At 39.1% G+C, this 23,114-nt stretch overlaps 1 protein-coding gene and 1 long non-coding RNA gene across 2 annotated transcripts in view; both read right to left on the reverse strand.

Moving 5' to 3' along the window:
- The window catches only part of LOC306909931 (glutamate receptor ionotropic, kainate 5), a 60,513-nt gene extending 47,148 nt beyond the window's left edge, over positions 1-13,365 (reverse strand). Inside the window, 1 exon segment of the mRNA XM_079484078.1 lies at positions 13,107-13,365. The gene's annotated coding sequence lies outside the window, so the exon portion shown is untranslated.
- A 905-nt stretch (positions 13,366-14,270) lies between these two features.
- On the reverse strand, positions 14,271-18,293 carry LOC306910064. The gene is made up of 3 exons (XR_013788124.1): positions 18,130-18,293; positions 17,770-17,813; positions 14,271-14,544 (listed from the first exon to the last, which is right to left on the reverse strand). It is a non-coding gene; the product is annotated as an uncharacterized lncRNA (long non-coding RNA).
- Positions 18,294-23,114: the final 4,821 nt, after the last annotated feature.

Consider the following 23,114-nt stretch of genomic DNA (forward strand, 5'->3'; position numbering starts at 1 on the left):
CTTTGCAATATTAAATACAAGAAATAATTTAGAAAAATTGTCAAAACTATTTATTTTCAATTCACACTAATACAACCACTTAAAATATAATAATACACACACACACACACGATGCTCTTCAGTTTATACAGTATAGAAATGATGCTCTTCTGTTTATACAGTAGAAATAATATATGATGCTCTTCTGTTCAGACAGTATAAAAACTCAAGAGCATAAGCATGCTCATGCCCAGCACACATCCAAAAACATAAACCCTTAATGGAAATCGTATGTCTGTTGCACGTACTGTAGATTTCTTCACCCCTCTGATCTCTTACCATCTCGCCATTCTCTCATGACCGATGGTTGATTTCATTTCTTCGTGTCCCATAATGTGCCTCGTCTTTTTTTCTGTATATTTCTCTGTCCCTACTGGGTTCAGACAAAATCAATTCTTCCCTTCTGTTCTCTCTCCCCCCCTCAATCTCATTTCTTCTCTTCGCAATGTTGATAATTAAGATGAACAGATTTAGCTTGTCTCTCACTTATAATAGATATCTCCAGGACAACAAGATGCACGACAGCTTTGTCACAAACTGACACGCTTTAGACCTGCTGCACATACACACACCCAAGCTTTGTTTGATTCCAATCTGCCACTGAATCCAAGACATTAAAGATTTGCTCGCTGCCATTACAGCTGTCAATCATTTTGCATTGAACAAGCCCTTAGCTGCTCACATTGGTCAAAAATCATTCCAAAAAGCAGATTTACTACCCAAATATGGACCAAAAAATTATAGGAATAAAGGAAGGACTGATGGGGCTTAGTAGGCTAAGAAAGTACCTTCAAAACACTAGCAACCACATAGCAACACCCTAGCAACCACATAAAACAATATAATAGCAACACACCAAAACACCACCAATATTTCTGCACAAACAAGCCTCACTAACATGTCCTTAAAACGACTTTAGTATTGTTATGATGATTATGATGCGGAGTGCAAAGGTGATGATGAATGAATCCTTTGACATCTTAGAGCCGCTCAAAACTGCTTTGCCATCTGTAAATCCTCCCATCAGACTTTGGGCTTTAGAGTATTCATAATGTTATCCCGGTCTTGAAATTGAGTCTCAGTGTGGCTTGTCATGTCACAACCAATTAATCTTGTGAAACTGCCGAGAGGAATCTCGCTCTGAAAAAAGAAGAGACAAAAGAGGGAAAAAATGTCTTCGGACACCCGGTCACATTCACCCGGTCACATTCACTCTCAGGCTTTTTATCTTGACAGTGCTGTGAAGCATTTGAACATTGCGAGATCTGAACCTTGAAAAACAGCTGCTTGTTTTTGTCTCTTTTTTTCAGATTATAATGGTATTTGTAGATACTATAGTTAACAGCATGGAAGGAAATAGTGCAGAAAAAAATGTGCAGCAGACATTAAATATTTATTATTTAGTGACACAATTCTCTCCACTGTTGCTTCGTTGACCTTGTTCGTTGCTTTCTACATTTCTTTAACACCTTTGGTTAAATAATTTACAATGAAGTGTCATAGTCATTATCATTGCTTATTACTGTTAAAGAAAGAAACTATATATTTATTTTCTAAAGTGAATGTCTCTCTTTGTCTTTCTTAATTTTGTATCAAATTCAAAAGTTTTTTTACTAAAATACAACTATGAAATATTGAAATATTTAGATTGCTGCTGTCCTTAAAGAACATAGTATCTCCATATTTCACGATCTTTATTTTTTATTATTATTTTTACATTATTATTTGTCACTCTTTATATTTGTTCAATGGGTTTTGCAGCTATCCAAGCAACACAAAGTATTAAAAAGTGCTTGTGAATAGCAATTTCTATTTTTTGCCATTTTCTGAAAAAACATTATTTTGGACAAAGAAATTTGGACATCCAATCTTTTGGAAGGACAGCGACGAAATGTTGAAATTGGATAACAAACACAGTTCTTGTATTATAACATGACCTCTTTTGTAGTCATGGTCTCTCTATGGCATTGAGATTTTTCTGCAGATTTTTCATCTGCAATCTGATCAGGTTTCAGAATTCTTCAGAAAATTTTGGAAAAATCTCATCAAAATGTCCTTTGAGAGAATTATGGAGGTCATGACACCAAAATAAATATCATGTTTTTTTTTAAATACCTCTGGGAACAACACAGAGGACAGCAGGGTACACTTCTGTGCTTCCTCGGGATGGCCTTAGCGCTAAAACATCTGCGAAAAACACCTTTAAAAAAACAACAATGACTGACATCTGAGGGCACAAGAGCGCTCACAGCAGTCATACGTGCCGTTCGGCTTGTACGAACCTTGAGTAAAGCTCGGTTGTAATTGAACAGTATTTTTCTGTCAGGAAAGGATGGGAAGAAAATGCTGTCTTTAACGTGTCACGTTATTCAAACTCCAATGTCCAAAATTATTTTCTGCGCAAGATGTCGGGTGAAACATGAACGCAGTATTCGAGTTCATATTCAAACAGCATTACACTTTCTGCCGGTGGTTACGAGAGGTTACAGAAAGAGCTTTGCCATTTATTGAATGCTTTAAATCCCACAACAGGGAGGCTTTTCTTGCCTTTGGAACGCTTCCACTTTTAAAGGTAATAAATGAAAGGTAGCAAATAAAAAGATCACAGTGTTATCCCTCACATTGATGCTATCAAACGCAACCTCTTTATCGCCGAGCTTTCAGATCATTCATTGAGAAACAACCCTCACTTTCGACAATTGATCTAAAGAATTCAACAGTATTTTAGCACAGAAGACATCCGTCACGCTGGGGTTAACTTGACTCTCTTTTGGCCATGCTATGAACCACTCAACTCATCCAAGTTTGTAAAAGCCACTAAACGCTCTCCTAGCGCACGGAATCAATGCAGAACAACCACTACACATGCTCATTGATCTGAACATCGCATGGACGACTAGAGCTCACGTGAAGCAGATGAGATGATCTCGTAAAGATCTTCATCGACTGGCATACGGCGATGTCTGAAGACGGGCCGTGGGCTTTTCATCAGACTCGCTTGTGGAAAACGATTCAGTGATTATCTGACAAACTTTGACAAGGCTCAACTCTAAAGCGAAGTCGTTCTGATGCTGCTCATATCGATGTCTTTATATTGAAGACAAAATAAGAGAGCAATTCTTGGCGCTAAATCATATAGAACAGAAACGGTGATGTGTAAAACCTCCACAGGCGTCTCATTCCGTTATTTGCGTCCCTGGTTTGAGCTTCAATGCCACAAGCAAATAACTCATGTTTATGTATGAGAAACAAACACAGAATGCCTGAAATAACGGTCGAGCCTCACAAAAAAACATGCCTGTTATACAAATAAACCAGCTGAGCCAACTACAACTGTTGTGTTTTTTTTAAATGGTTTTTGCAACCCACACTCGGTAATAAGCTTTGAATCTACGGCAAAAAATGTTGGAGACACGGACAAATGGATTTGGACAATTCAGTACCACATTGAAGGAGAACGCCTACATGCAAGAGAAAGCCCTGACAGAGCGTTAGATGGATAGGATTGTGTAAGATTCATCTGGATTGTGTGAAAATAGCCATGTGTTAAATCAAAAGAGCAATTGGATTTTCAAATGCACAACTAGACCGGACTCTGAGGTTCTCAATGGTCAACGCAAACAGATTTACTTAAAATGCTTAAAAAAGAATGCTGATGATCACTAGCTTCATTACTGTTCCTAATTGTACAATACATGTCTAGTACATGTCTGCTAAAATAATGAATATAAAATAAATACATTTGGTAAAGTGAACATAAATTAGCAATATAGTCCTTCAACTAATATTAACAAACTGGAACGAATGCTAATGTCAATACAATTGTACATTTTGAGTACATTAACTAATATTAATGTGTTACTTCAAAAGTAATTGTCTACTCATGTACTATAGAATATATTCATGCTACCCTAAAAAGATGTAAAAGTAAATTTAGTACACAGTAGGTCTGTCCCAATATCAAGTTTTCTCTACGTGGTTATCGAGACCAAAATAATTGCAATAGCGATATTATCACGGTATCTATCCCAATACATAAAGACAGATGATGCTATCGGTCAAATTCATTTTTAATTTAGTTTATTTTGTATTGGTTCAATTAATCACACTCAAAATTAAAATGTAGGCAGGCAGGGAAAGATAATGCAACCAGTGTGGCTTTTAATGCAAGATTTTAAATAGTTTACGATATTAACACAATATCGATAATCATGCTTTTGATATCACGGTTATCACAGATACCAAAATATAGTCACATCCCTAGTACACAGTTATTAATTACAAAGTATATACTTACTGTTTCTAACTTCAAATAATGTTGATACTGTAAATAACACGATGTCTACAAATTGATCGCAGATATCTGGCCAGATACACAATTATTTCAGCAAAGTGAAAGATATGTACAAACACAGCGCACCGTGAAATGTCAGCATCTTAGTGGAGGTGGACATCGGTATTTGCTGAATCGATTACGTTAGTAAGTAAGCAAACTTTCATGTGAGGGGCTTGTTAAGAGCTTTTTACGCCGTTTAGTTACTTAATTTACATTAGCAATCGCACTTATACAGCAACATTTAGCAATATTAATCAGACTGACATCTTGGGTTTGTTTACTGTCAGCGACGCTGTGATTTACTCACATCAGAAACTTAACAACTACCCACATGTCTGTAAAAGCAGTTTCTTTACAAACGCTGTTTGTTCGATACGTTTAAATCATGTAATACCAGTTCTGTAACTCACGTTGATCCACTCCCTGCCAGCGAAATTACAGCGGATGACTGATGTACAATTAGGGAAGTGATTTAACCTATAAAATACACTGTCGAACAAAGAGATCAGAGTTAAAGAGATGTCATGGCGTACCGTTCGTATGGCACAGACAGACCTTTGTTTTCAGAGTGAATTTCTCACCTGAAAGAACTGTCAGAGGTAATCGTATCGGGTTTTGACATTTTGATTTAATGTAAAAGTGGGAAAAGAATAATTTACTTCTTTATCAGGCTGTCATTCGCAACCTGCCATTGTCATAGTTAATAGCCTATAAATGTAAACGACCCCAATGAAGTCTAAATTGTAGTTTTGTGGCTTTTAGTCGTACTGTTAGCTTTAAAGTCATCTAAATGCTGGTGTACTCCGAAAGGTTGGCAAAAGATGCAAATGGTAGCATCTCAACTCCAGTTCTGGGAAAATGGATAAAAAATATTAATGTGATATATTGTTAAATTTAAAGGATGTTTATAAGAACTACTGTAGTGGCAAAACTTGGAAACGGCCACGATGTAACCAAAGACAAAAAAGAAAAGGCTCGATCCATTCGAAAGGTCTAAAAATGTGAAATACACAGAAAAGCCAACTGTGCTACTCAAAACATTTTATATAATCTTTTAATAAGGAGGCTGCCCTTTTTCACTGACCTGAGACCAGCCCATCCATTCTTCAATCACGCTTTCCTTAAGCCTGAGCCAAAACTAAAACGGAGCGCAGACCTGTGCTTCAACCCATGCTTCAAGCTGACGGCGGATCGATACGTTTTGATTGGGTGCCATCATGGCTCCGCCAGGCCGCGGCTTAGAGGTACGCGACTGCTGGGATTCGGATGGTACCGAGCATCCCTTGCATAACCTCCCAAGATTACGGCAACAAGCCATGGCCTTGTCAGCGCATGTCTACTTTATGTGACCGGGTCTAAGGGGGACAAGAAAATATGAAACAAAAGATAAGTAGGAACCCCTGTTATATTTTTCAAATTGCACGAATACACAAGGGCAACCTGCTGTGGACGAAACCGCAAGATGGACCTCGGGGACTTTCATCCAGAAGGACGCAGGTCTTAATCTCTCATCCGGCAGGTCTGTGTCCCAAATTACTCTGGAGTCTTTGGGGAGAAGTTGATCACACTTTATCTAGGCCGGATGACTGCGTATGCGTTAAGGTTAGAGCAACAGTAGACACTTCCGATTTATCTAAGCAAACTGCACAAGTGACAAATAAGAACCTTCAAATCGACGGCACCTACAGCAATATATTTATAATGAGGGTGATCCTAAACTATAGAAAGCATTTAAAAGGTTAATTAAAAGAGTGTTTTCCAGGGAACGTGATATGATAAGAGAGCAAATACCAAAGCCCACGTGGTTTATTTTATAAAGATCTAAGACTAGCGATATCTCAAGCGTGTCCCACCGAAGGCATTAATTTACACAAGAAAATTGCTGATAGATGTGAAATGAACCATCATGGTGTTTTATAATGAGGTTCTTCACTCGCTGATAGAGCCAAGATGACATAGTCCACCAAACATGCTGTGGCTGGTGGATTTGTATACTGTATATAGAGATAATATCCTAACAGACTTATATTAGGATTTATTTCCCAGCAGGATTGAAGACAAAATTACTTCCATTAGGTTATTTATAGGCCAATTGTTTAGATCGTAAGCTTAACCCAGCCAGATTTGGTCTGTGTTTTGCCATGCAAATCATAAGAGAGGAGTCATTTACCTAAGAGACGCTATAAATGTTTTATCTAATGTAGAGAATTAAACCTTTATGAAAAGATAAATTGCTGAAAATAACGCAATTTAGTAGGCGAGATATAAATGTTGAGGTGTCGTTGCATTCGCTAGAGGGTTTTTTTGTATGTGCTTCTTTACACTGTTATGTTTCTTCAAAACTAATGTTAACCGATAGAACGTCTGATTATTAAAATGTATGAGTAAATGTTAAAAAGATGTAAAATAATGTACATTTATCTTAACAAATTGAACATTATAATTGTTGGTTTGAAATAGGGGAGTCACAACATATGGACAACAGTAGTGATTATTTGTTATTGTGTTTATACTACATAGAATAACCAGTGTCGATTTTACACTCCAACTTAAAGGAACAGTTCACCCAAAGATTACAGTGTCCGTCATCAATTACTCTCAATTTGTTGAAAATCTTCTGAAGAACACAGAAAAAGATATTTGGAAGAATGCTTGTATGTAACCAACCGAATGTTCTTAACCACCATTGTTTACAATAGTAGTCAAACGTGCCCATAATTCTGACATTCTTCAAAATATATTTGTTTGTGTTCAACAGAACCTTTACATTTATAAAGCAGGTATGGTAGTCAATGGTGGATGGGAACTGTTTGGTTACATGGATTCTTTAAAAGAAATATATACAGATTTGAGTAAATGAAGACAGAATATTCATTTTTGGGTGAACTTTAAGGACACAATGTCACAAACTCTCTCTCTCTCTCTCTCTCTCTCTCTCTCTCTCTCTCTCTCTCGATCTCTCACTCACACTCTCCCACCCAACATTCATATTTTGTGTGTGTGATTAACCAAAAAAAGATAAAACACAAGCCAATTAAAGATTAATTTAATTTATAGCATCATTTAATTTCAATAGATATCGTGATAATATAATTTATCATAAATTCTTGAAACTTAATAATCATGTAGTGAAAATCTGATATTGACGGCAGTGTAATTTTGGGTCAGTATGCAAATGTTCTTTGAAAACATATGTTTTCATCTGTATTTTGTACTTTCTACTGTACTAAGGCACACTTTTTTGTCTCTTTAGCTCCTTTGATCTAACACTGAAGCTCACAGGTTGCTGACGATGGTCTCCCCGGTCATGTACTGTATACATTAGACAGCACATATCGATTTTTACCTCTCATCCCAAATGACCCCTGCATTCCCTCCCCATTTGCTTTCTACACATGGAGATGAATTGTGCTCCAAGGCTTGTTTTGATGAAGCTGTGATTGGCTTCCCTTGGCCTTGGGATCCGGGGGTGTAATTAAAGCTTGGACTCATCTTGCCTCGCAGAGAACGAAATGGCCACTGGTGCCTGTCCCTTAGAAAAATACACGTACGTTTACCGGCCCAAAAACTGCCAGGGACAAGATTCATGTTAGCTCGGGGCTATTTGAGGAAAGTGAAGGCTCGGAAAGCAGCTGAGATTCATGCGGGGGCCTAAATATAGAATCGAAGAACGGGACCTGACAAGGTCGGAGAGAAATCTATAGAAACGTCTTCTTTAATCAATAGCGGTTTTTAATCTGTCAGTCGAGAGGAACTGAGACGAGACCTGTTGGCTTTAAACCGCAGGTATCTCAACCTGCAGTGGAAGCCGACTGACGGTATAAAAGAAAATCTGTTATAAAAGGATGAAGATGGGTTGAGAAAAGAGGGAAGGTCATTGATACATCATAGGGAAGTGCAGAAATGTAGTGTCTAAAGGGTATAAGATGAAAATGTCATTATAATTCACTCATGTCGTACAAGCCATCCGTGTGTATATTTCTTTTGACGAAAACGCTTTTCAGGGTTCTTATCCATATAGTGGATTTAAACGGGGGGCTGTTGGTTAAGGTCCAAATTACATTGCAGCTTTTAAAGGCTTTAAACTACAACAGCTGATGAATAAGGGTGTTGTGTAGCAAAACGATCGGTAATTTTCCAAGAAAACATGTATACATTTTATCATGACGACTTTCGTATTATGCAATCACGTTGGAATGGTGTGACGTAGATTTAATCCGATATGCACACGAACTGACCATTAAAACAATAGACATATAACAAGTCATTCAACTTCCAAGAACTTTTGATCCGTCTTCTTTCTCTACACTTGCACTGGGTCGGAACTTTCACTTACGTCACATGTGTCCTTTCCAACGTAATTACAGAGAACATGAGGTCTTGAACTCGCTACATAGAGGCACTCGGAAGCAGAGCAAGCCATATATTTAAGTTTAAAAAGTATATCATTTTTTCGTTTTCTTGGAAAATTACCAATCTTTTCGCTATTGACAAGAGCTTTTTTCATCGGCTTGTGTCCTTAAGAGCCTTTTGAAGCTGCGATGACACTGAAATTTGGACCTTAACCAACAGCCCCCCGTTTAAGTCCATTATATGGATAAGAACCCTGGAAAACTTTCCTCAAAAGCTTCAACTTGTTTTTTCGACAGAAGAAATAAACAAAGTGAATTATCATGACATTGTTATTTAAACAGTAAACTACTCCTTTAAACACTTATAATATCACTAACACAATCATCAACAAGGTCATATTTCTTACACAGCAAGAAAACCAGCACAGGTTTCATGACACAAACAAATGACAAACACAACAGAGAACACTGAAATATATACATTATTTGTTATCTAAACTACTGTACTTTTAAATTACGGTCTAACTCAATATGCATCTTCTTTTCAGTTATGAGTTTAGTTTAATAATAAATCATTAAAAAACCAGACTAAGGCCTTAGAGACTAAAGTTGTATATACATAATTCCTACAGATCAGGATCAATCCGCCAATGTAAATGTTTTTTATACTGTACGTTCCTAAAACACCTTTGCAAACACCCTATGGCTGTTCGCAGCACACAGTGCAAAAACAGTTCACCCCGAATTCTTTTTTTATGAACTATTATGCCATGCCAAACCTTTGTGACTGCTATTATTTTGAACATAACTGTATGTAAGGATGGCCGCTGCAGTACGTAATTAAACGTATTCATTTGTGCTAAAATAAAAAGCAAAGAGACGAATGTGTGTATTCCCCATGTTTAAAAATATCAAAATGTAATTTATCTTGCAATCAATCTTGCAATAGACGATAGCAACCGCATATCGAGAACAATAAGGACGAATAGAGCAACTAAGTGCAAAATGTCTGGTACGTGAATGACTTGAATTGCCATTTTCAAATATTTTCATAATTTTACAAAAAAGTAAATGCCTTTGCAATCCTATATATGTAGTAGGAAAAAAGTTCAGCAAAGTCCCGAACCCACGACGACATGAAGCAAGTAAAACGCTACACATGCCCCAAATTACACCTATGCAGTCATATACAGGTTTTTAATGATATGAGGATGAATAAATGATGTTAGAATTTTATTTTTGGTTAAACCCTTTAAAGGCTTTGTCAAAAACAACTTTCTTTGGATTAGCCATTTCATTGTTTCCACAAGTTTCCAGTGTGACATTATAATCACTATTGTTAGAAATCCAGGAGGTGCTGGCAAAGCCTATTACAGGAGGGCTTTCGTATTTGGACAGCATGGGGTGTCTGTGTGCTCTCTCTCTCTCTCTCTCTCTCTCTTCATTCATACACATGCATGGGGACCCAGCACTGACTGCGATGATGGATTAGCTCTCAAGCGCTGGTCTTTTCTCTCTCTCTCTCTCTCCCTCATCTCTCAGTGCCACAAAATATGACCACATCAAGAATATATGTATTGCTGACCCCTGAATTCTACATGGACTGAAAGAAAAAGCCAAGCAGAGCGAGAAAATAACTTAAAGAACACTGTATATGAAATGGCTGCTGGAAAAATAAATGGAGAATACGAAAGGCAGAGAGATGATGTTCAGAACCAGAAAGGATTTCTGGCTCAATTTAACAAAGTCGACCAAGTGTTTCTCTTCATAAATGAGACACGACAGATTTATTCATCTAATGCTATTGTTGGCACTGTAGTTGTACTGTACATCGGTGTTTTCAAAGATATGGTAAACCTGGAAATATCAAGGAATGTAAAAGTGACTTCTGACATATGGATACATTTATATTAGAGATGCACTGATATTAAATTTCTCTACCGATAGCAGATTATTAAGAGGGATGCCTGCTGATACCAATACGGGTTCTGAAGTTTTCATTGATATTTTTTACTTTCTGTTATTAATTCATAATGACTATTACTATTGAACATCAAGCTGGTGATATTTCTTAACATTTTCTATATTCATTGCATTTCCCTGTCGTCTTTTGATTGTCATGATATATCGTCCGTGATCATCGTGAAAATTTGTTTTATATACTGATTATTGGCCGATATATCAGGGTATCTGTTATTGCTGTAGTAATTATATCTATAAATAATTGAATTTGGTAACCATAAATACATATCATAATTAATAAACATGCATTATTATTTTAGAAAAACAAGTACTTCATAAATAATTGATTTAAGTTGGTACAATCTTAAAATAGACCGGGTGTATTAACTGATATACTGAACCAGTAAACCAACCGTGTTGATATTTTGCTTCTGAACTTGAAGTACATTCGATATCTTGGAAGTCTCCCAGCGTTGGACGTTATCATAGCAGTGCAGCACAGATTCAACATCCCAGCATGAATCGGCAGTTATAACAATGTGATTCATTGTATGTGCTGATGTAACGTTCTGGCATGAAGAGCTTCATATGGCAGCGCCTGCAGGAAAAACTGAGCACAATATGAACTTTGCCATTTGCAAGCAAAATAAAATGAACTGTCTCTGTACAAGGATGCAACAGATGTTGATCTAAATGGCAGCAGCTAAACCGTGCGGTGCCAGGACTACAGATAGGGAACATGGCATTTGAGACGGCCTGCATTCTGACTGCGTGACTGCTGCTAATACATTCACATCATCCACTCGCTATGGAGAAAACTGCCGGCCAACAGGTGTCGATCCATACTTTATAGATGCTTGCGGTACACTTCAAAGGAAGACATTTAACAAAGCGTGTTCATAACAAAAATATAAAAATATGATTGAAAACCACGTAGAGGTAAGGGAATTTCTCAAGGCCTGGCCTATAACCGATTCTTCAAAGTGAAGAGCCCAATATCAGCACAATTGCTTCAATTTATTTTCAATTCAGTTGTCATTTGAGATATACAGTCTCCTTGAACATGCGGAACATTCGACAAAATCCCAGTTTTGTTCTAATTCTAGCATCGGTTTTCTGTCAGCCTCATTTTTCATTTCCCAAAGCTGATTATCGGCCAGGCAACAAGTCATGTTCAGCTCAGACAGACAAGTTCAGTAAAGCACAGAGCCATTGTCAAACTTTCCAATTCACAAAGCGCTTAATGGGATAGTTCACCCAAAAATGTTATTCTTTCCTCAACCTCATGTCATTACATCCTTACCTGTATGACCTTCTTTGTTCTGCAGAACACAAATGAAGATATTTTGAAGAACGTTGGTAACCAAACAACATCAAAAAATCGTCTTCTGTGTTCAACAAGTCATACAGGTTCAGCTACATTCACATTTACATGTATGCCTTTGGCAGACGCTTTCATCCTATGCATTTATACATAGGTATCTGCAATCCCCTGGGTTCGAACCCACAACCTTGTGTTGTTAACGCAATGCTCTTACCACTTTTTTTGGTTGAACTATCCCTTTAACCCAGTTTGTTTCACAAGCATTCTTGACCATACTGTAGAAAATTGTTTTTTTCTCAAATGATGCAACTGTAAATAAAATAAATCTTTTACCTCTGTCTCCCCCAAGCAGAATATCAATATAGCTTTTCAATTACTGGCCAGCCCCAAGTGAGGTCTAGACATTGATTGAGCAAGTGATGGAAAGCGACCGAGAACGAAGATGGAGATAGAGACACAGCTGTTCAATCTGCCGTCCAAAGTAGTAAAAAAGACAATCGTGTCCTCTTGCAGAATCAGAAGTTCATTACAAACCGCTGTCGCAGGTCATGGACATCTGCCTCTCCCTTTCTCTTCTCCAAAACTTTAAGAAACACACAATTATTTTCATAGTTTTGACTTTATGCTTGTTTATTGAGCTGACCTCATGAAGAAATGCATCACGAAATGCCATTTATCGTCCATTGAGCGTATCTACATCAATTTGCATTCATTACGGCACATCCACTGGTGGTTACTAATAGTCTGGTCTCGCAGAAATATACACACACTTAGGTCCGTGTCACCGGCTACACACGTAAGCAATGATCTGCAGAAGAACATGTTTAACATATATTTGGTCCAAGATATATTTTTATCGGTCAACCGGCACGGAAGATTGTGCCGTTAACCTTGACTCGATTTTATGTCCGTGTATAGCGTACGCATCCAAGTTCAACACCCACCCAGACATACACACATAAACAAAAGATAGATAAGCACCATGCACACCATATGGAGCAAAAGTCACAGACGCACGCACTCACGACTGCACACGCTCGCCGTCACACACACGCACACAGAACGCCGGAAAAGAAGGAATCAATCTACTCACGGAATGAAGCAGACGACACCAGGAGCTAATATCAAAGGATTGGCACAGAGACAAGCTGGCTGCGTCCCGTCGAGAACACCGACAGATCCGTGGAAAGAGAGGGGTCGAGGAAGGAATATCCGAGGATACCTCTGAACCGGATTGGGGAGGAGGGGGTGAGATAAACCAGATCTTTTTAAGATCGGAGGTTAGGCTTCCTTCAGAAGGTTTCTGTCTGTCTTCTTTCTATCTCGGTGCTTAGCTCTCCTCTGTCGAACAATATCAGGTTCCTGATTTTGACTTGCGATACAACTGCATTTTGTCGAGGGTGAACAAGTAAAGAAAAAAATCTGTCAGGGAAGCAAAAATAAAAAAGATTCCAGCCGAGATAAATCAACTCAATTCACTCGCCTGATCTCCCAGAGGCGTAAGTGGAGGGATAAAAACAGAAATGAAGGGTTGAGGTAAACAGCTAAAATTGTAGGAATAAGAAGGCAGGAGAACATTTTGTTTCAGCAGGGAACAAACTCTCTCCCTCCGTTTCCCCACCCTAACTCAGTCTCTGCAATGTGTTACAGTCTTAAGGGTCATTTGAAAAAAAGAAACAATCTCATTTTTGAGATGAAAAGACGATGAATAAGAAAGGCCTAACTTAATCAAACAGGCGGGAGTTAACACCTCATATCTGTGTAATCTGCCCCATCCCTCCCTTTTTGCTCGCCGTCTATTGGTCTTTGGTCTTGTTCTCTTTCAGCCTTTCGATTTATCCCTACCTGAATAATAAGGCTTAGAGCATACAATAAATTTGCGTTTGTTCGCCCCACATTGTTAATCGAAGGCACACCATCTGCTCCCCTCGATTCTTTCTCTCTTTCCGCACCGACACAGCAACACTGTTGAATGTTAATCTAAAAGTTAGACCGAACACAACATCCTATTCTTCCTCAGCTCTTCCGTCCCTTATCTAGATAACTGGCCAAAAGGACAAAAAAAGTAAAGTTGTATGTCAAAACTATGCTCCAATCTGATCCTGAGCGGTGACCCCCAGAAAAACCACTTCAACCTCTAGTCCTCCATTTTCAATCGCCTGCCGGCAGGAAGTTCAATTATCTCCCGTCGAACGGTATCGCTTAGGATCCTCTCGGCATGATGTGAAATCAAAGGATCTCGGGATGATTGGATGATACTTATTCCTTTGGCCCCTCCGGGTTCCGTTTCAACTCGAAGTGATGGATGGCGTCTGAGTGGTCAACGTCAAGAGATTTCAATAAAAAATCCTAATCAAGGGTTTGTTCTTTTATTCCCGGAAATCCTCAGTGCTCCGGTGAGCACTTCTGCCGGCTGGAAAGTAGATGCATTCTGAGAGCGTCTGGGGAGGAAGAACCTAGAAGAACTTCTGGCTGTCAGCGGACGGAAACGGGAGGCGAGTCACGGTTGGAGAGATGGTCTTTTACGGAGCCTGGAGGAAAGGGAAAGGCAATTAGGAAGGTATAATTAAAGTCGAGAAAGACATGATGATACAAAGGCAATGATGTAGAATGGAGCAGAATGGTCTCCTTCAATTACCTGCCTGATCATTCAATGAATTTATTTTGCCATTCACATTGTCTCTTCTTTTCACAATTCTCTCTGACAGACACTGTGATTATATCAAGTCAAGTTGTTCTTATAGGATCTAAGCTAACATTCCTCATTTGTGTCCTTAAAATGAAATTTTTATACAATCACAACCTGTTTTTCGTATCCAGAATACATACACAAACTTTCCCCAAACTATTTTACAATGTTGCTAATTCGTATTATATCATTTGTACGTTTCAGTTCATATGTTTAAAGGTGCTGTGTGTCATTTTTTGGAGGATTTATTGACAGAGATGCTATATAATATACAAAATTAGGTCTTCAGATATGCATAAAGACGTCACATAATAAAGCATTTTGTTTTACTACATCAGAATGAGCGATTTCTATCTACATACACTGCAGGTCCCTTTCGCCATGTTGTTTCTATGGTAGCCCTAAACGGACAAACCGCTCTCTTCTTTGCGAAAGATGAAAACATCTTAGTTCAGTGTCAGCCGCCGTAGTGCTTCGAAAGGGAGGGGGAGGACTGGAGTGAGCCTTTGGTTGCAATTTGCAACCTCACCACTAGATGCTGCTACATTTCATACACTAGACATTCAAGAGAGGGACCTAATTTTTCTCTAAGAATCATAATTTTTTTTACATTCACATCATATAAATTCATACAAAATAGCCACCTTGTAAAACAGTTTCCAGCGAGATCAGGTTGGCTTTTCTTATCCAATTGAAAGCGTTCAGATGAACGGGAAAGCCAGTGTTAATGCTTTCAAAAGACAACAATCACTTTAATTATATTTTCACAGAGTGAAGTGCTGTTACATGGGACAGCGTGTTGAATGTTCTGCAGTAAATGTAAGTAAAACGACTCTCTGCATGGATGAACATTACGTAAGCCTGTTAGCTCTTGCTGGAATAGCGCGAGCGTTGCAAGAGGGGAAGCCAGTCAAGTGCCTGCGATGTTGCTAAATGCGTAAATCTACCGAGCGGCCACGCTTTTAACATAAACACACATCAAAGCGTTTTACCTTACATGAACGAGGGATGTTAAATTGTCAATGGACTTGTTTATTTTAAAACGTATCCACTTGCGTCGTGTGTTGCATAGTTTACCCCAATCTGGCAACAAAAAAAGTCTTGAACATTGCATGCACATAAGTGAGATTATATTTAAAACATAAGGTCAACAAACCACAACTTTGTCTGTTTGAAGGTCATCGAGAGAAAACATTAGAAGCATTAAACCAATAAAACGCATGACGCTGGAGTCAAATTTCATTTCTTCTTGCTCACAGAAACAAAATTTGTCTGGCATTTGGTATACAAGCTAATATAAAATATAACTTTTTCTTTTTTCTGTGGAACACAGAGTTCTTGTGAGTGTGTGTGCGTGTGTGTGTGTGTGTGTGCGTGTGCAGAGGATCTATTTTTAATCTTGATATTATGGATACTCACCGGGTTTTGCGAGACAGCTGAGCTAATGCGTTGCAGTGAGCGTGTTTTGTGCGAGGAAACTCAACTTTGGGTCTCTGGGGAGTACGTTCCTTTTTCGTGCATGTCAGTGCATTTGTCCTTGAGAAACATTAGCGTGTCACAGGTGAAAAAAGGCACTTATATGGTAAGTATGTGGTTCTCGGCTTACTCAGAAACCCCTCAGTACATTTTTCGAGCGGTCATGTAAAATCAATAGGTCTAAGCCCAACCAGAAATCAAACTCTGTGCCTTCCCAGCACTTATTAACAAAGACTTGAGCGAAAGGGGCTGAGATCACATTCTGTACTTTTCTCCGAGTGATCTAATGCTACCGCGAGTGAGTCAGAGCGCTGTGCCAAGAAACCAAGCAAAGGTGAGAGGTTGAAAACGAGATTTGTTTTTCTCCTGCTCTTCGCGCCGTGAAACATTATTTGGTCTGCTTTTCATCATTCTATTTCTGCCCCTCACTGACTGAGATAACAGCTCCATAAAGGATTTACGTCTCCGAAAGATTTCACTGATAAATCTGATGCTTTGCATAATCTGAGAAACAGCAGTGAGTGTTTCACTCCTATATCAAGCGAATCTATCTCAATGTAATTTATGAATCGAGTGGTGGAGATGATGGAGCACCTGCCCTTGTGTTCATTTGTTCTTCATCATTGTTTTATAGTTCTTATTTTTTCAGGATGTACCATTGCTCTTTTATAGCTTAGTTGAGACGACAATTGTTCATATAAAATTTTGCACATTTTGAAATTTGGACCACACTTTTATCTCTTGTTGGGAAACTCATTTTGACGAACGCTGGTAACCAAACCACACCGGCCAGCATTGACTTCCATCGTATGGACATTTCTCAACATATATTTTGTGTTCTACTGAAGAAAGAGTCACATACAGGTTTTAAATGACATGAGGGTAAATAAATATGACATAATTTTTATTTTGGGGTGAACTGTCACTTTAAGAGTCCCTTTAAGATTGTGTTTGTGTGTCCCTCATAATATACCACAGCAGGCACACTTACATTAAATGCTGTTCTTTTGTCCTCTCACACTGAGGTGATAAAGTTAAATAACCTTCACACACACACACACACACACACACACATAGAGGCTGTGATAGCACACCAAGCAAAAGCAGAGCATCGTGGGTAAGCTGTCACAATCACCATTAATCTGTCCTCTCCTCGCCTCTATCATGATATACATGCAGGGTTCACCGGCAGTCACATAGATGGCAGTGACAATATACGAGTGCTGCGTGCGTGCATGTGTGTTGTGCGCGCGGATGCGGACGAGGCATGTGTGAAGGATGTGTTTGACCTGAGCACATTGGTTTAGGTTGAGCGGTCCTGTGACACAGGCAGTTTTTAATGACTGTTGAGGGATGGGCAGATGGGGACCAACGGAGGAGGTGGAGGGGGCCTGACAGATGATGAGAGAAAGAATTTAAGAGAGAAAGAAAAGAGCAAGAGGAGACGATGGAGAGAGGAAAATGGCTGATGGACAACAGAAAAGGGGGTATATGGGGGGGGAGAGGGTGAGGAAAATTACTACGCTAATTTCAAAGACAACTCAAAGAAAAAGAAAGAAGAACGAAGGAAAAGAGAGAAAGATAAACTCACCCGTGGCTGTCTTTCTTCATTTGACTCGAGCTGGGTCTACTGCGCTGAGAGAGAGAGAGAGAGAGAGAGAGAGAGAGAGACCTCAACGGAATGCCAAAAGGACAGACATCACGAACGCATGTGCCGGCGCAGTGCAAAAATCCTGAAACAACCGAGAAAACACTAGAAAACAAAATCACAGATGCTCACAAGTCTCCGAGCCGGCTCTCTGCATCATTCCCACTCGTATGCAGAAACCCACAATGGCTTGCTAATCGGCAACTTAGATAATCACACATGCAGCAATAAATCAGCGTGTCAGCACGCACACACTCGCGCACACACTCGTGCAGCGGGTCGAACAGACTCCACAGGCGCTACCTCAGAGGATGCTGGGCTGCCCCCTCCTCCTCCGTCTCTTTTACCCGGTCCTCTCGCTCCGTCTCTTCTGCAGCTCCTGTTTATTCAGCACAGCTCATTTCCCATGTGAACGCAACGGTGGCTTCTCTTCATTCTGCGTACTTGTCATCCAAGCGTTTACGCCCCTCTCCTCGCATCCAGCACGGTAGAATTGAGCGTGCTGTAATATCTGGCAGCCGGGCTAGCGTGTAAACTGCATTCGTGCCTCTCTCTCTCTCCCTCAACCTTTCTGGTTGTATCTCAGTGCCTCTTGAGCACTGCCTCCAATCCAATCACATGCAAATCCTTCCACTCTCTCTCTCTCTCTCTCTCTCTCGACCGTATCTTTCTACTATCACTGTAAAATGTACATCAAAATGTACATTCAACGCTGAATCTCACATACACCGATTTTCACCCTCCAACAAAACTTGTGTTCAATTTGTGTCCCAAATCCATCAAACATTTTTGCTGTAATGAGTTGGTTTTTAGAGCTATGCATTCAATTTGTTTAAAAAAGTTTTAATCATGTCACATCATGCATTTTATGTAACACATGGTTGACGTAGAGTTCAATTTCAGTACAAAATATTGAGGATTTCCATCTTTTATCCATGCAAATTTCATGCATAAAAATAGTGGGATGTTTGGTTTAAAAATAAAAATTCTCTTGCCTTAGAAACACATCAACTGTGAAATTGCACTGGTCATCCCAGCCACCTCTCCGGACCAACCTGGACACATTCTTGCATTCAGAGCCAGCTTAAAAGAGTGACACATAATGGAAGTTTAGTTATTTTTGACATTCATGCATTTGACTTATGCTTTTGTCAAAAGCCAGTTATGATGCATTCAAGAAATACATTTAACAGCATGCGTTCATTGGGAATCGATCCCATGACCTTGCTTCACAGGTTGACTTGATGTTGCATTTATAGCTAATGAAACATTACGACGAGACCAAATATGTCATGGTGCTTGAATACATAGACAAAGTATTAAAACAATTAATTCCAGACCGACTACAGGAAGGTTTTTTGTGTGTTGACTTCAGGAAGACAAACTCGATTGCAAGGCTTAAGTTAAATCATATGGAAAAATTATATATTGACTTTTAAAGTAATGGTTATTCAATACTTCACACAGCAAAAAACGCGGTGTCTTTGAATTTGAAACATTTGGAGGCTTTTCCTCTGCAAATATTTGCGATTCACTTCTGACTCGTGCCAAAACTAAAATAGATATTTTTACAATTATGTACAATGGAGGGCTACAAATATACAGCGATTGCCCCAGCGGACGCCAATGTAAAAGCATTTCCTCACATCTTGACAAAATGATGAAACAAATTTATTTTCCGAGGCAACACCGCGCGTGCCGTTTTAAGTTTGTCTTTAAGACGGATAAGTGCTGTGGAATGTTTGATCATCTTTGTAGATCAGGTACAGGCTTTAAAATGATCCCTGCTGGAGTCTCTTATGTACTGTCTCTTTCAATCAGCTCCCCACACGGCTTTCTCGCTCTCTTCCTCCTGCACGCAGTGATGCCCTGTAGGGAGTTGAGTATTGTGAGTCTCTTGTCTCTCTCATTTTCTGTCACACACACAAAATCCAACAGCACGCACTCAAACGCAAACAAATATCACATTCAGAGAAGTGCAGGGAGAACGTGCCACAAGAGTTTAGATCGGACAGCGAGTCAAACCGATTATCATTAGCTTGAGCTGTTCATTCTGTACTGGAAGAGTCAGCTCGCTTTACGGGAATGCTGGGACATGGGTTCACGCTGGAAACAGCAGGAAATGAGATCCCGCAGCAGGAAGTTATTGATGTGAAGGAATGGGTGGCCATGTTTTTACCTGAGATTAGAGCAGAAGAGAGAAGGAATTCAAAGAAAAACGCCAGGAGCGGTCATTATTCAAACTTACGGTTTTGAAAGACGCACAAGACCGAAAATTTTCAGTTTCTCAAGTGTGGATCTGCCTGGAACGGAAGATACATTATAGGTTCATGCATTGACGGTAGGTTTTAAATTGTGAAAATGGTTATGTCTGAAGAAATAAATCTTTAAACTTGTTTTTAAGATTCAACTTTGATTGACAGTTGAAGTACAGAAGATCAATCAAATGCCTCCAAGGACCACGCTGTCATACATCCATAGATGAATAAAACAAGGTTTTGATGTCCGTAAGCCAGCCTGTAAGACAATGTTTGATTGCCGCTGTCATCTGTTTAACAAAAACAAACAAAAGGAAATAAATATGGTTAGTAAGAAGATTACTTGTTTGTTTTGCACAGCGTATCACCAGAGACGCATTGGATTTGGCTGCCTGTTATTAGATCGGTTTGTTTAACACCAATAAAAACAAACAGATTCTGCTAAATTTGCCAACACAATCACATGTTTGTAAGCATTTTACGAGATGAATTTGTATGAATTCAATCTCATTTCATGTTTAAATAATACGTGTGCTTTGCACCAGTTATAGTTTGATGTAGAGTTCATTTCTAATAGTCGTACATTTTTGTGCAATTCACTTCATATGAAAATCATACGAATTAGCCACCTGGTAAAAACAGATACGGTTTTCAGTTTCTAAGAATATCTGGTAATCATAAGCAAGCAATAAAACATTCAATGCATGATATATTGTGATTTGCCACCTTTAGGTACACTATCTTCACGATATGAATTGTAAATGCTTTATTTGTCTTTTGAAAATGATACTACATTGAAAAATTTTAAAAACATCCTCGTATGTTCATTGGAACTCAGGGGATTGATGGAGACGTGGCTCATGTGTACGGGGCTGGAATCAGTATTTACAGCTCTAATCTTTAGCCAATGGGATAATTCACCCAAGAATTGAAATTCTGTCATTTACTCACCTTCCAGTTGTTTCAAATGTGTATAAATGTCTTTGTTCTGATGAACACAGAGAAAGATATTTGGAAGAATGCTTGTAACCAAACAGATCTCAACACCCGTTGACTCCCATAGTAGGAATAAAACAGCGGTAGTCAAAAGTGCCCAGAACTGTTTGCTGTCCTACATTCTTCAAAATGTCTTCTTTTGTGTTCAACAGAAGAAAAACAAGATAAAGTAATTTTCCAACTCTGGGAGTCAATGGTGGCAAGATCTGTTTGGTTATAGGCGTTCTTCCACATATTTTTCTCTGTGTTCATCAGGACATTTATACAGATTTGGAACAACTCGAGGTGAGTAAATTATGAAAGAATTTTCATTTTAGGGTGAAGTATCCCTTTAACCAAACCAATTAGAAACATTCACAACTACTAAATTGATAGAAATAAATGTATTGGTTGGGGTTGAACATGATGACCGATTCATATAAAACTTTCAAAACGTCCTACAAATAAATAATACATCAAACGCTGTAAAAGAATAATTTACCATTACACATTTAGCCGTGAACCCCCCACTACAGTACAGAAAACCAGCTTCATGTGTACACTTCAAACAGATACTTGCTTGTAAATGTAATCCAGCCTAAACTTAAAGTATTAAGTGCTTCACTATCTGCCTCTTATGCATGTGCAAAAAGATCGCTTGAAGGATGGAGAGAGACTGGTCTTTCCTCTCTCCGAGTTCACTGTGTGGTCTCTCTGTTCATAGAAAGAGAGAGAGGCAGATTGACATTCAATCCCACATCAGGATCTCATCGGTGGAATAGTGATTAGCGGATCAGCATTCTGCTCACGTGAGCGAGACAGAAAGGGAGATAGTGGCTCTGTTTCAAAGCCTGGAGTGCTGCCTCACTGCCTGTTGCCTGTGTAGGCAGCATCCTTACTGCCATTTGCATCACGAGCGTCGCAATGCATTCTGGGGTTGCCTTACTCATGAAGGATATGAGCGAAACGCTGCTTTACAATTTAGCAAAGATTTTGGGATTTTAAACAAAAGCAAACTAAGTCGCTAGAGGTGCACATGATGCTTCCTCTAAACACCCATAGAACCTTTCTATTGCACAAATAGGTTCTTAATTGTAAAAAAAAGATTCTAATGACTATAAAGAGATAAAACTAAAAAATTCGTATAAAATACTTTTCCTAATAGGTTATTTGGGATCCAAAAATGGTGATTTATGGCATCACTGTCACCGTTCTAGGTTAATAAGAGTGAAATGCAAAAAGCGACAGAAAAAAGGCCCAACTGCAGGTTTAACAGAAGGTGTAAGGAGGAGAAAAACAGGAAATAGAATCTCAGGGATGTTGTTCCAAAGTAACGTCAAAAGCGGAGATGATGCATTAAGCATGACTGATGAAGATGTATAGCATGGGCACACACGCACGCATGCTCCATCACACCATGGCACCTGCGAGGCTTCATATGAACAGATAAACACGCACGTGCACCTCATTGGCTTGCAGAAAGCAAGGGTGAGAAAGAAACGGGCGGCTCGGTGTAACTTGCTGTACAATATAGTATAGTCACCAAAACAAACCACAGAGATGACCACAGACGTGTATGGGGAAAAGAGGTGGATCACATGGGGAATACGAAAGGAACAAGATAACAAGATGATTGATGACCTAAAGAATGAAGGCTAGCAGATGTGTGAAGATGGAAAGAGACAATTATAGAAAAAGATGAAAGGGGGGAAGAATAGAGAGAGAAAAATGAGAGAAAATTAGGGATGGGTGAAAACACGAAAAAGCAGAGAAAAAAACGAAACGCAACAAAGTAAAGGAAGGAAGGAAGGAAGGAAAGAAAGAAAGAGACATAAGGGGAGCACAATTATGTACAGGAATGTGAAACAAGAAGCAATGAAATGACGGAAAAAGAGATAAAAAAGTGGGGTCAGAAAACACAGAGAGATAGGGAGAGAGAGAGAGAGAGAGAGAGAGAGGGAGGGAGCGGTGTCTTATAGAGGGGATCCATCATGTGGAGTACATACTATACATGCGGTGATCATTGATACGATTCTAAGGGAGGAAAAATGATCA

This window comes from Barbatula barbatula (assembly GCF_947034865.1).
Source record: "Barbatula barbatula genome assembly, chromosome: 21".
NCBI classification, from domain to species: Eukaryota; Metazoa; Chordata; class Actinopteri; order Cypriniformes; family Nemacheilidae; genus Barbatula; species Barbatula barbatula.